This window comes from Manis javanica, chromosome 6 (assembly GCF_040802235.1).
Source record: "Manis javanica isolate MJ-LG chromosome 6, MJ_LKY, whole genome shotgun sequence".
In the NCBI taxonomy this organism is placed as follows: domain Eukaryota; kingdom Metazoa; phylum Chordata; class Mammalia; order Pholidota; family Manidae; genus Manis; species Manis javanica.
The window spans coordinates 129,206,382-129,218,430 of NC_133161.1; the positions used below are offsets into that span (position 1 = coordinate 129,206,382).

Sequence of the window (12,049 nt, forward strand, 5' to 3'; positions counted from 1 at the left end):
GATTTTTTTCAATTATTGACTCAATTTCATTATTAGTAATTTGTCTATTCAGATTGTCTATTTCTTCATGGTTTAGGCTTATATGTTTCTAGGAAGTCATCCATTCCTTCTAAGTTGCCTAATTTGTTGGCATATAATTTTTTATAGAATTCTCTTATGATCCTTTTTCTTTTCTTTTCTTTTATTAATCTGTATTTTATTTATATCCACTCTGATATTTATTATATCTTTCCTACAAACCTGGGCTTTGTTCTTCTTTTTCTATTTCCTTAGGTTTAAAGTTATATTGTTTACTTGAGATTTTACTTGTTTCTTGAGGCAGGTCCACAGCATATGAAATTCCCTCTTAGATCTGCTTTTTTCTGCATCCCAAAGGTGTTGGAACATTGTGTTTCAATATTTTTGTTTCAAGGTTTTTTTTTTTCAATTTCCTTTTTGATTTCTTCATTGACCCATGGCTTCTTTAATAGCATATTGTTCATTCTCCATGTTTTGTGTTTTTTTCCAGTTTTCTTCTTATATTTAATTTCTAGTTTTATACTGTTGTGACCAGAAAAGATGTTTGATGTAATTTCATGATTTCAGTTGCCCTAAATTTATTGAGACTTATTTTGTGTCCTAATATGTGATCTATCCTGAAGAATATTCCATTTGTACTTGAAAAGAATGTGTATTCTACTCTTTTGGATGGGATGTTCTGTATATATTTATTAAGTTCGTCTGGTCTAATGAGTCATTTAAGGCCAGTATTTCCTTACTGATTTTCTGTCTGAATGATCTATCCATTGATGTGGGTATTAAAGTCTCCCGAGTTTGATATATTTTAATAAACTTGAATATTCACTTAGATTATTATACAGCAATCCTCTCATACTTATTAACCCAAGAAAATTGAAACATGTCCACAAAAACCATTTACATCTAAATTTAAAAGAAGGAAATAGCAAAGCTTTAAACAAGTAAATATAAGAGAATATTTCAGGACCTTGAAATATTCATACTAGTAAAAAATTGATCACAATACAATTGCCTATCAATTGGTTAATGAATATGCAATCTTTGATATATACACACAACAGGATAAAGTTGTGTTATTTGCAGACAACATGATTATTAACATACAAAAGCCAGAGGAATCTATGGATAAATTTTGAGAATAAGTAAGTGAACTTAATAATTTTTTTGGACACAAAGTTATTTTCCAGTTGTATATAGAATATGAGATATTTTTATTTATCATCATAAAACAAGTGGAAAGTGAAAATTAAATTATTTGACAATAAAAAAACATTTAAGTTCTTAGAAATAAAGCTGAAAAACATGCTCTTTGCTAGTTAGTGAACTATAAACCTTAGTGAAAAAAATTAAAGACCTAAATAAATGGTGAGTTATTCTATATGCATCTATTGAAAGCTTTGACATTGCTAAGATATTAGTTCTCCCCATATTGAGTTGATCTCTAGATTTAATGCAATTGAATAAAAATCTGAACTCTGCGTGTATGTGTGTGCGTATTGTCATGTTTATCCTGTAACTGACATGAAAATGAGAGGGCCAAAAATAGCAAAGAATATTGATGTAGAAGGGCAAATGTAGTGGACTTCTACTGACAGACATTAAGACCTATGATAAAGCTATAATATCATATCAAGAATTAATTAAGTATGTGTCTTTATATTTAGCTAATATAAAGCTATATCATATCATAACCAAAATGAGATATCACTACACACCTGTTAGAATGGCTATTGTCAAAAAGACAAGAAGTGACAAGTGTTAGTGAGGACGTAGATAAAAGGAAACCCTCACGTACTGCTGGTGGGAATGTAAATCGGTGCAGCCACTGTGGAAAGCAATATGAAGGTTCCTCAAAAAATTAAAAATAAATCTAACATATGATCCACCTATTATTCCACTTCTGAATATTTATCTGAAAAAAAATGAAAACATGAATTTAAGAAGATATATACATCCCTATGTTCATTGGAGCATTGTTTACAATAGCCATGATAGGAAAACAACAAGATATGAAAATGTCCATCAGTGTATAAATGGATAAAGAACTTGTACATATATACAATGGAACATTACTCAGCCATGAAAAAGAATGAAATCTTGCCATATGTGACAATGTAGATGGACTTTGAGGGTATTATGTTAAGTGAAATGTCAGATAGAGAACGACAAATACTGTATAATTTCACTTACAAGTGGAATCTAAAAAAACAAAACGAATAAAAGAAAACCCACAGATACAGAGAACAGACTGGTAGTTATCAGAGGGGAAGGGGACTGAGGTGTTGGAAAAAAGGGTGAAGGGGGTCAATTATATGGTGGTAGATGGTAACTAGACATTGTGATCACTTTATAGTATATACAAAATAACAGATTATTATTTTGTACACCTGAAACAAATATCTTACATACCAATTTTACCTCGATAAATAACAAAAGAAAAAAACACACACTATAGAGCTCATTATCTTCCCAGAATTCTCCTAGAAGGATCTAATATACACTTCCTTAAGTCATAATTTGGCTGAGGCTCACTGTGAAATCTCCAGGATGAATGGGAGGAAGATGCTTTCAGTTTGTTGTACTCTCTTTACCCACTGAAGATTCAAAATCAATTTTAGCCCCGCAAGAGATGTGGAAGAGGCAATTGACCTGATTATCTACAAATATCCCAGATCAGAAGGCAGTGTCTTGTAAGTAGCAACCTGTCCCTGCCCACGGGACGAACGTGGGGTGTAGCCGGAGACGCCTGCAGAAATGAAACAAGCAAGGGACACAAAGAATGACCAGCAAGACAGGATGTCTGATCAAGCTGGCACAGTTTATTGTTTGCAGGCTCAATTTATACAGGTTAGCAAGTAAGGGGTGGGTCAAAAGACAATTGGACTTTAGGTGGCACTGGCGGGAAGGTGTAGAGGGGTGATTGGGCTTTGGTTGGCGCCGGCGGGAGCAGAGGACCTGAAAGAGAAGCGGGAAGTATGCCATTTTGTGGGTGAGGGCCCTTTGGTCTCTGGCATCTCCTCCCTTTCTGTTTTTTAGGAGGGGTTGGAGCACTACTTAGGGTGCTTTGAGCCACTTATCTTCTGGGTAGATGGTGCCTGTCTTAGGTTTAGAGGTCTTATACCTGGCCTCTGTTTCCAGGAGCTTGCCTCCTTTCGGAGTCGGCCTGGTATTTTCAGGGGAGCTTGCCCTAATACTGGATCGGCCTGTACATACAGGAACTTGCCCCAGTATTAGATCGGCCCTTTTAACCAGAGGTCTTATATCTGTCCTATATCCTTGCAGGTATATCCTCTTAATTACCCGTCATTGACTACCAGTCTTGACTTTAGATCTTATGATTTACAAGTGGGGGGGCCGGCTACAATTTCAAATAGTGCAGGTCTCTTAAGGCTTGTTGGATGAGTTTCCACATGCTGCAAAAGACATAAGGCCTTAGTAACAGCAATAGAATACATAAAATGCTTAGGGTTAAGAGAGGTGTGACAGCGTGCCAGACACTATTCAGGGATTCTTTGAACATGTCGAAAGACAGACATAACTTGAATATATATATAAGTTTTAACAAACTACTAGTTAAATTGCATATATACATTAACAATAGGAATATAGATACATAACAAAGGCAGACTTACAATTACTAGTTATATCTAATGAAATTAAGAAAACTAGTTAGATAGCTTAGGCATCTGTAAAAACTTATTGACAATATGATGGATATCATCTAATTGATTTTGGGTAGTTTGAGAAAAATCAGACAAATTGAAACAGAACATTCTTGGAAACTGTTCACATCTTACATGCTCTTTAAACAGCAGACTGTCCACAGCAGTGTGATTCTGAAGCACTGCAGCTCACACTTCTCTCAGTTCTTGATTGAGTTCAGATAATACAGAAGCAGTCAAATTTGTTATTTTGCTATATGCACAGGCCAGCTTAGATATCTCTTTCTGCATTCTAATGACAAGTCCAGGAACCGGCAGGAGGAATGCAGCTGCAACTGCAACAGCGGCAGGATCTCAAAGTTTCAAGTTTTCATGACAATCAGATGGCAGAGCTCGGAGAAGCTTCTTGCGCTTATATTCAGGTGGTCTATTAGAGCAGGAAGAATGCGTCCCACTTTAAAACACCTTGATAGTGTGAAGAAAGGGCTTGATATGTTTTGTTATTACAAAAAAATACTCAACCATTTGGAAGTCTATATCTAGAAGACCATTTTACAATGATTGAAGAATTACAATAAGAGGGCACATGAGTACAATTAATACATACACAATCAGTAATTATAGTAGTATTAACAGGTAAATTTAATTGGGCATCAGGAGCAAGCACTTTAGGGGGAAGTGTGATGTTTTTTGCCTGAGATATTAGTAAACACCATAGGAGAAAGTCTTATGCCTATTAAATTCTTCTTCAACAGTTCACTGATAGAGGAATTTCTTGCTACACAAAAAGATGACGTGCAACTTTTGGCTCATGAGTAGTTGTAACTACAAGTCAGGTGAGGAAAAATTATTTTCTGGAATGAGCGATGTATTTAAATATACCTAATTACTCTTATACAATATGACAGGAATTCTTTTTTGAAGCTTTTCACAAGTATAACTGCCAATATCTTCTCGGGACAAAACTGCTTTATAAATATCATAATGATCACCATCTCTAACAGACCAATCAGCAATATCATTCCATCTAAGTTTTCCTCTATCATGTGTCTATACATTTCTTCTGTAGTATGTACACACATAAGTGCCATTATTGCAAATAAAAAAAGATACTATTATTTAGTGGGCTTCAGTTTTCCGTGTTTGACATGCAGACATTAAAACACTCAGTAATAAAATCGAGCATTATTCCTTTTGACAGCACTTTTTAGGTAAGTATATATCAAGTAAATAAGCCAAATTAGTCAAATATTTTCTTTGATGAGAAGAAGAAATTCTACTGATATGTTCCAGGGGCCCTCTGGAAAATATCAGAGTTAATTGAGAGGTAAAATACTTTTTAAATTTGGTCTTGGGAAGTTGTCAAAAGTTTTTAAGGCACTTGCCTAAATAGAATTATAGTTATTAAATAACACTTATTATTTAACCAGAATGATAATAAGAAAGTTTAAAAGCAAATGCAAGTTACATAGTTGTTAACAACACTTAGCTTAGTCTTTTTAATATTAAGATCTTATTTTCTTAAATACTCAGACAATTCATTAAGACTTTAAGCGTAAGAAACTGTTTTAATAAAACAATTAGAGAACTCTTTGCAATCTTTCAATATTAAGAGCAGACTAACAGTTAAAGAATACTTTGTCTTTCTAACTGAAAACAAATGTCCAATTTTGCTGTGTTCTCGATATTAAGACTCACTTGCTTTAATTTCACATAGCATGATTATATCTGTAAGAATATAGTAATTTATTCTTCATTTGCCCCATGGTCCCAAGTACACAAGCCGGTGAGAACTATGCCTGGGCTTGGCTGGGTTTATCCCACCTTATCTCTAAACACCCAGAGCCTCCCCCAAAGCAGCAGGCCGAGCTGATCTGCCACAACGAAAGGCACCACACTGCTCTCTCGGTCTCTGTCTCTCTGTCTCCCTTTAAATAAATAGCTGTATTTTAGAACAATTAACCTTCTTTTACTCTCAACAAAACAGCTTACAGTTGGAGGGTGGGGCGCGGCGGCAGGAACAATAGCCGGGCCTTTAGATGGCCAGTCAGGATTATTATGGCGCGCTGCCCCTTCCTCTAGACTGGCCTCATCAACTGGACTAAGGGGCTCATCAGGGTTTAGGTCAATGAGAGTAGGGTAAATACTTGGGGGAGGAATAACAGGATTGGCAGAACTATCAAGGGGAGGGGACGGAGAAAGAGACTCAACTGTTGGCAAGGGCGGGAGTTCGTTTGGGTCCTGGGAAGGATTTGTAGCGGGATCTGAAGGATGTATTTTAAAAGAAGGGGAAGCTGGCCAGGAGGCTTCGGAAGGGGGACGAGAACGGGATTTCAAGGTTTTTTCTCCCTCAATAACAACTTTCTGTAAATCGGGCCATTCGCGATGAACATGCAGGATATCATTAATGAGATTCCAATAGCTAAATGCTGACACAGGTATATTTTCTGGACCAAAAACTCTGTAATAGTCTTGAAGGCAATCGCCCACGCGTTGCCATTTCTTTTCATTAATGGTCCCTTCTTGAGGGAGCCAAGGACAGACATCTTCTAGAAAGACAAAAAAACATTTCAAATCTTTTTTCTTAGCCCTTGTTCCTCGTGTCCTGAGGGACTCCTTGAGTCCGCTAAGAAATACCTCGTGGGAGTTCAGTGAGTTGCGCATTAGGATGGCTGGGACTTCCACTCTATGTAAGTTTGAAGTTCTCCAATTCAGCCGTGACTACACCAATGTCCTGAGCCACTGGAGTCACTCTCATCAGCTCAGTTGAGCCCCTGCTCACGTAGGACGGCCGGCAGGTATAATCCGCCTGCTCGGACCCTCTAGGGCAGGGACTCTGTAGTCAGAGTCCCTTGTGCAGGCCCTAGAGGTGAACGACCATTAGCCCAAAGTAAGCACAGGTTTTCAGAGAGGAACAACCAGAGGACAAAACAAGGAATAAATCGTGGCAGCAAATTAGAGGGAGGGGATCAGTGAGAACTCACAAGAGATATTTAAGATGCTTGCTTGGGTGATGCGTGTACTCACCTCTCCGGGATCTGTATTACGGATGGGTGAGCTGCAGTGATCCTCAATGCAGAGTCGACATCAGGTGAATACCCGTGTGATGACTCAAAAGAATGCCTGGCCAGGGCTTACGAGCAGACATTTCAGCAGGAGTCCCGGGGCCCCACGTTGGGCGCCAGTTGTCCCAGCCCGCAGGACGAATGTGGGGTGTAGCCGGAGATGCCTGCAGAAATGAAACAAGCAAGGGACACAAAGAACGACCAGCAATACAGGATGTCTGATCAAGCTGGCACAGTTTATTGTTTGCAGGCTCAATTTATACAGGTTAGCAAGTAAGGGGTGGGTCAAAAGACAATTGGACTTTTGGTGGCACCGGCGGGAAGGTGTAGAGGGGTGATTGGGCTTTGGTTGGCGCAGGCGGGAGCAGAGGACCTGGAAGAGAAGCGAGAAGTACGCCATTTTGTGGGTGAGGGCCCTTTGGTCTCCGGCAGCAACCCATTTTAGTAAAAAAACAAGCATGCAAAATGTGGGTAACTGTCAACCAAGAAGTTAGCATCAGAGAGTATCAGAGTGTGGAATGGCTTTTCTTGCTGTGGATTCTCAGAAGTTAAAAAGCTTAAGTTAGTAGTGGAAGTGAGGTATTATCTTAGCTCCCAAGATCCTGGATGGCACATCTGTGTTTCAGAGGGTATAAATTATGTAGTAAGTATAAAACTAATCATAATCATAATGGATAAAGCACCACAAAGAGGATTAAATGTCAGAGATTCTTAATAAACTGTATCTATAATTTTATTTTCTACTCTGATTACACTATAAAGTTTGAGGAGGTGGTTAAAACTTACTTATTTCTAAACTTTTGAAAGAGCTTTGGAGCTTATTGCAGGGCAACAGTTTATATTATGTAAAATAATCTTTCACCTTTTAAGAACTTCCTCCTATTAGCCTCATGGAAGTAATAAAATAAATCTTCCTTCTTCTAGCTATTGCAAAAAACTCAAAATATATTTCTTGCATGTCAAATATTGGACCTATCAGCCAAGGTTCATGCAGAAAAGAAGTGGGTAAGTTGAGACAATATTAACAAAAAGATTGTTTTACAAAGGTGCATGCATACCTTATGTATATCAATGAGTTGGTGCAGTCTCTGGGGCGGTGGGGTGGGTGTAGTCTCTGCTAGGATAGAAGGGATAAAGGGAGGGAGTGTTATCAGAACACAGAGGTGCACACAGGTAACTGCACCCCCTTCCATCCAACTGTTAACCTCCTGTCAGGGCTCCTCATAGGCCAAACCTATCCTAAAAGGGATCTGTTGTTCCATCCACACGGCTCATCTTCTGGTGTATACATCAAATAGAAGAACAGATCTGGAGTGAGGAAAATGAAGTCTTCCAACATGTAAGTCCCAAGCATGTAAGAATGAACAAAATTATCAAAATCCTGTCTCTCAAAGGACATATATTCCACTGGAGAAGACAGGCACCAAACAGGCATACTATATAAATGTGTAACACATAGGTGAGGTTATAAAGCTAAACTAAAACAAGGTAAATGGGGGGCATAGAGAATGACCCATCTGGAGGTCTCTAAAAGCCTTTTTTTTTGAAAGAAGCATCTGATTGAAGTAAGTGCGGAAGCAGTGGCAGTACTTGGGCAGAAAGCACCTGGGATGGCAAACACTTGACACACTAGGTCAGTATCCTCTAGCTTCTTACTTCATATGCATGAATAAGACAAGCAACCTGTTTCAAGGTCACACAGCAAGTAAGTGAAGGCTTAAAAGAAACAATTATACATCCAGAAAGCACAAGAACTCTACTGAATCAAGGCAAAGAATGAAAGTGCTTCCTCTACTTCCCAATCTCTACAAACCTGTCATTCAGCTACTGGAGATCTCTTTGTACCTCCAAGCAGTCCTTGATTTTATTTATTTGACATTTTGACTTGGGTCAAACATTAGGAGGACTTAGGTGGATGGGAATGTCAGGGGCCATATACAAGGTGACTTCCTTTTCAGCCTACCAGGGATGAATGACCCTGCCTTCAGCCTGGGGTCACAATGCTTTCCACTCTGCCACCTCCAGAAGAGGTCATCCAGGTATTAATTAGGGTTTAGGAATTAGGGGCAGGAACTCTGCCACACCCAAACTAGGAGTTTGAGGAGAGTTTAATAAAGGGGCTATGTATAACGGTTTTGGCATTGCGGACTCCAGTACCCACAAGAGATGGTATAGGACTCTGGGGATTAGTAACAGCTGGACCTTAGTCCCTAACTTCCATGGCACCCTCAAGGGCCAAGAAGAAGTAGCCTACAGGGAGTGAGAGGGCCTCACAACAGGAGATACATCTTTAATGGGCAGAACAGCCAGCCTGTGGAAAGAAGCATTACAGGGTCAGGTCTGGGGACCAAGTGTTCTGGCCTCCCCCTGCTGTCCTCTTTAGCCCATGATCCTTTTAGTGGAATCCAGTGCAAACCAGAGACAGAGGGATCCCATTGATGCAGTTCATACAACCTCCAGGATATAAAGCAAAGTGAAGAAGGGTGAAGATTGGATTTGGAGAGACAGATAGAAAAGACCCTACACATGCAAGCAATTCCTAGCAGAAAGGAAAATGGTCTGGGTCCTAACACCTGAGTACGGGAGAGACCAGCCATATCACTGGCAAGCCCTTGTCCTGCTACTGGGAGCTTATGCCCCCTAAAGCCACATGATATTAAAAGAAATTTGGTTACATTTTCCTATTATGCAAGACTGTTTTGCCCTCCTATGTATTTATTATTTTTCCAATATTCCTTGATACAAAGAGTCCAGTAAATCTCCTCTGCATTTTATTGTACCCTGTTGGTTGCAATGTAACCAACATAAAGTGAATAAATTGTGAAAGTTTGGCTGCTCTCTGGATCCATTAGGCTTAAACTAGGTGCAGTACAAGGGTGCCAATGCCCCTGTGTCAGAAGGGTGTAAACGAGAGGATGGCAGGGGACTCCCTCGGGATGCTGCCCTAAACCATCAGCTGTGCTGATAACATTCTACATCCTCAAGGGTCCCAGGAGTCAGAAAACTCTTGGAAATGGTCAAAATCATAGTAATAATAAAAATACTTCCTATTTGATCTATGATTTCCTGATGACAGAGTGCTTTCATAAGCATTACTTATTTGAGGGTACAACAGTCATACAAAATAGGTATTATTTTTATTTATAGTTGATGAATATAAAGAGTAAAACCAGATATTGAACCATAGCCTTCTGACTCTAATACCTAAATAACAGCACAATAAACTAAACATTTTCAGTGCTGTGCTTATATCAGTGTTCAGAGGAAATGAATAAACTCAGCATTAAAGAATTCAGATCATATCGGAAAAAAAAGTCTTTCAGAGAGAGGATACAACATCATACAATGGGATGCCCTGGGGGAATTTAAATTCTATTGAAGTTTTAAAGAATGGACAAGGGATCACTGTGTCTAGAACACATATCTGCCATTTATAGATGGAAAACCACATGATTTTGAGAAGCAGTCGTGTAACAAGATAGTCACAGGCACAGGATAGACTCTAAACAGAAGTGTAAGTTCTGAGAGGACAAGCCTCAGGAGCATCCATTTTCATGTTTCCCTTTTGCATCTATAAATACCTTTCTCCCCAATTCTACAGAGAGCATCCTCATCCAAACTCATTTTACCACCTTCGTCACCATGCCTCTTTGTCCTGTTTCTTTTAGTCCTCAATTGTTAACTGATAGCTAAGGTGTTAGTTGATAATAAAGGCTGGTCCCTTTACAATTTACAGGAAACTCATCATTGGAGACATTTCCTCCCCCTTTTCCTGGTGATCCAATTCCCAGGTGCCTGTCTGGACTCCCACTCCTGAGCCTTAAGGAATGAAGAAACAAGCGCTTGGCAGAGCATCTCCTTGTGGTTTCTGACTCTGACCTAGGGTGGTAACAAAGAGTCTGAATAATTCAGGGCCCTATGTTCATGACCAAATGAGATTTGTCCAACTCTAAGAACACACAAAGCAGGGGGAAATCCGGGATTAGAATCTTGCACAAAATACAGATTTTGCATTTCAGATCTGGCCAGTTAGTTCAGTGCTCAATTTTTAGTGATGATGGACCAAAATGGGAACCAGGATACCTCTGAGGGTTGGCACAAGTATTACATGACGGCTGTACCATCTCCTGAGTGAGAAAAGTATATTATCTCTCAAACTGAGGGATGTCCTGGCCCCACAGATTAGGATGGTGCTGCCCCTGGGAGTGGAAGCTGAAGGTATTGGGACGATGGGGCTTTGACAGCAATGGCTTTAATTTTTCTTGCAAAGGCAACAGGGGGTCACGAATCTATCACACAGTAGCCAGGATGAAGACAGAGGTGGGAGAGTGCTCTCAGAAAACAGAGGAAGGGTTCTTACTGAGCTTTCTCTAATGAAAAGACCTCTTTAGGAATAGCAAGTTGGTGAGGAGAGGGACTTTTCTGATGGAACAGTGACAGACCCTTAAACAGTGTAGATTATTTCCGTAGTCCATGAGATAATTAAATTTCAGTCCTTTATTCTTCCCTGAGAACACAGGTGCTGGCTCAGTGCTAGGGGATCCTTAAAAGATGATATACCAGAAAGAACACTAAAATGGGAATCAGGAGACCTGGGATTTGGCCTTGGTTTTCCATTAACTAAGGTGGTTTTTAGAAAGCGGCCTTTAAATCTCTGTGGGGGATGTAAATATTAATGACAGCACTGTGCACAGTGCATGGCTTGGTAAGATATAGATAGAAACTTCCAGAGGGCATCATGGGACTGCAGGACGGGGCATAGACCCTTGGAATGCTGGGGTCTGCGTAGACCGTATTGTTGGAAAGCGGGGGGAGTCGCCTGCTCCTGTTGTCCCCACGAGCCTGAAGGTGTTTTTCCCAAGTGCTGCTTCTGCACAGTATAGTTCTAGTTTAACCAAGCACATAGCACACATAGAGCTCTGCTTTGTGTCACTGATAATAATCAACGCATGAAAACCTTTGATTGTATGAAAGATTTAAGATTGATCACACCCTGTAACTTTCTACACTCTTGTAATTTGCACCTGTGGTATTTTTAATTATGATGTAAAGATTTGAAAGCACACAATAAATGTGCGAGCAAATAGAGGAAAAGGGTCTTTGCCTCTGAGCGCTGACCCCCTCACCTTCTCCTCTCTTGCTGCAAGTAAGGTGTGAAGTAATCCTTCGCCCGTCATCTCAGGGATTGCTGGCCATTCCCGGCATATCTCTTTATAAAATATGGGGCCAGCTTTAAGGTTATTTACAGCTTTTAAATTATTCAGAGAATCTTTGATGGTGAGGTGCCAGCCTTGGGCTACTTAT

General features: G+C 39.6%; 1 protein-coding gene across 1 annotated transcript in view; it reads right to left on the minus strand.

Moving 5' to 3' along the window:
- The window catches only part of LOC118971619 (uncharacterized), a 605,019-nt gene that overhangs the window by 363,190 nt on the left and 229,780 nt on the right, over positions 1-12,049 (minus strand). The window lies entirely within an intron of this gene.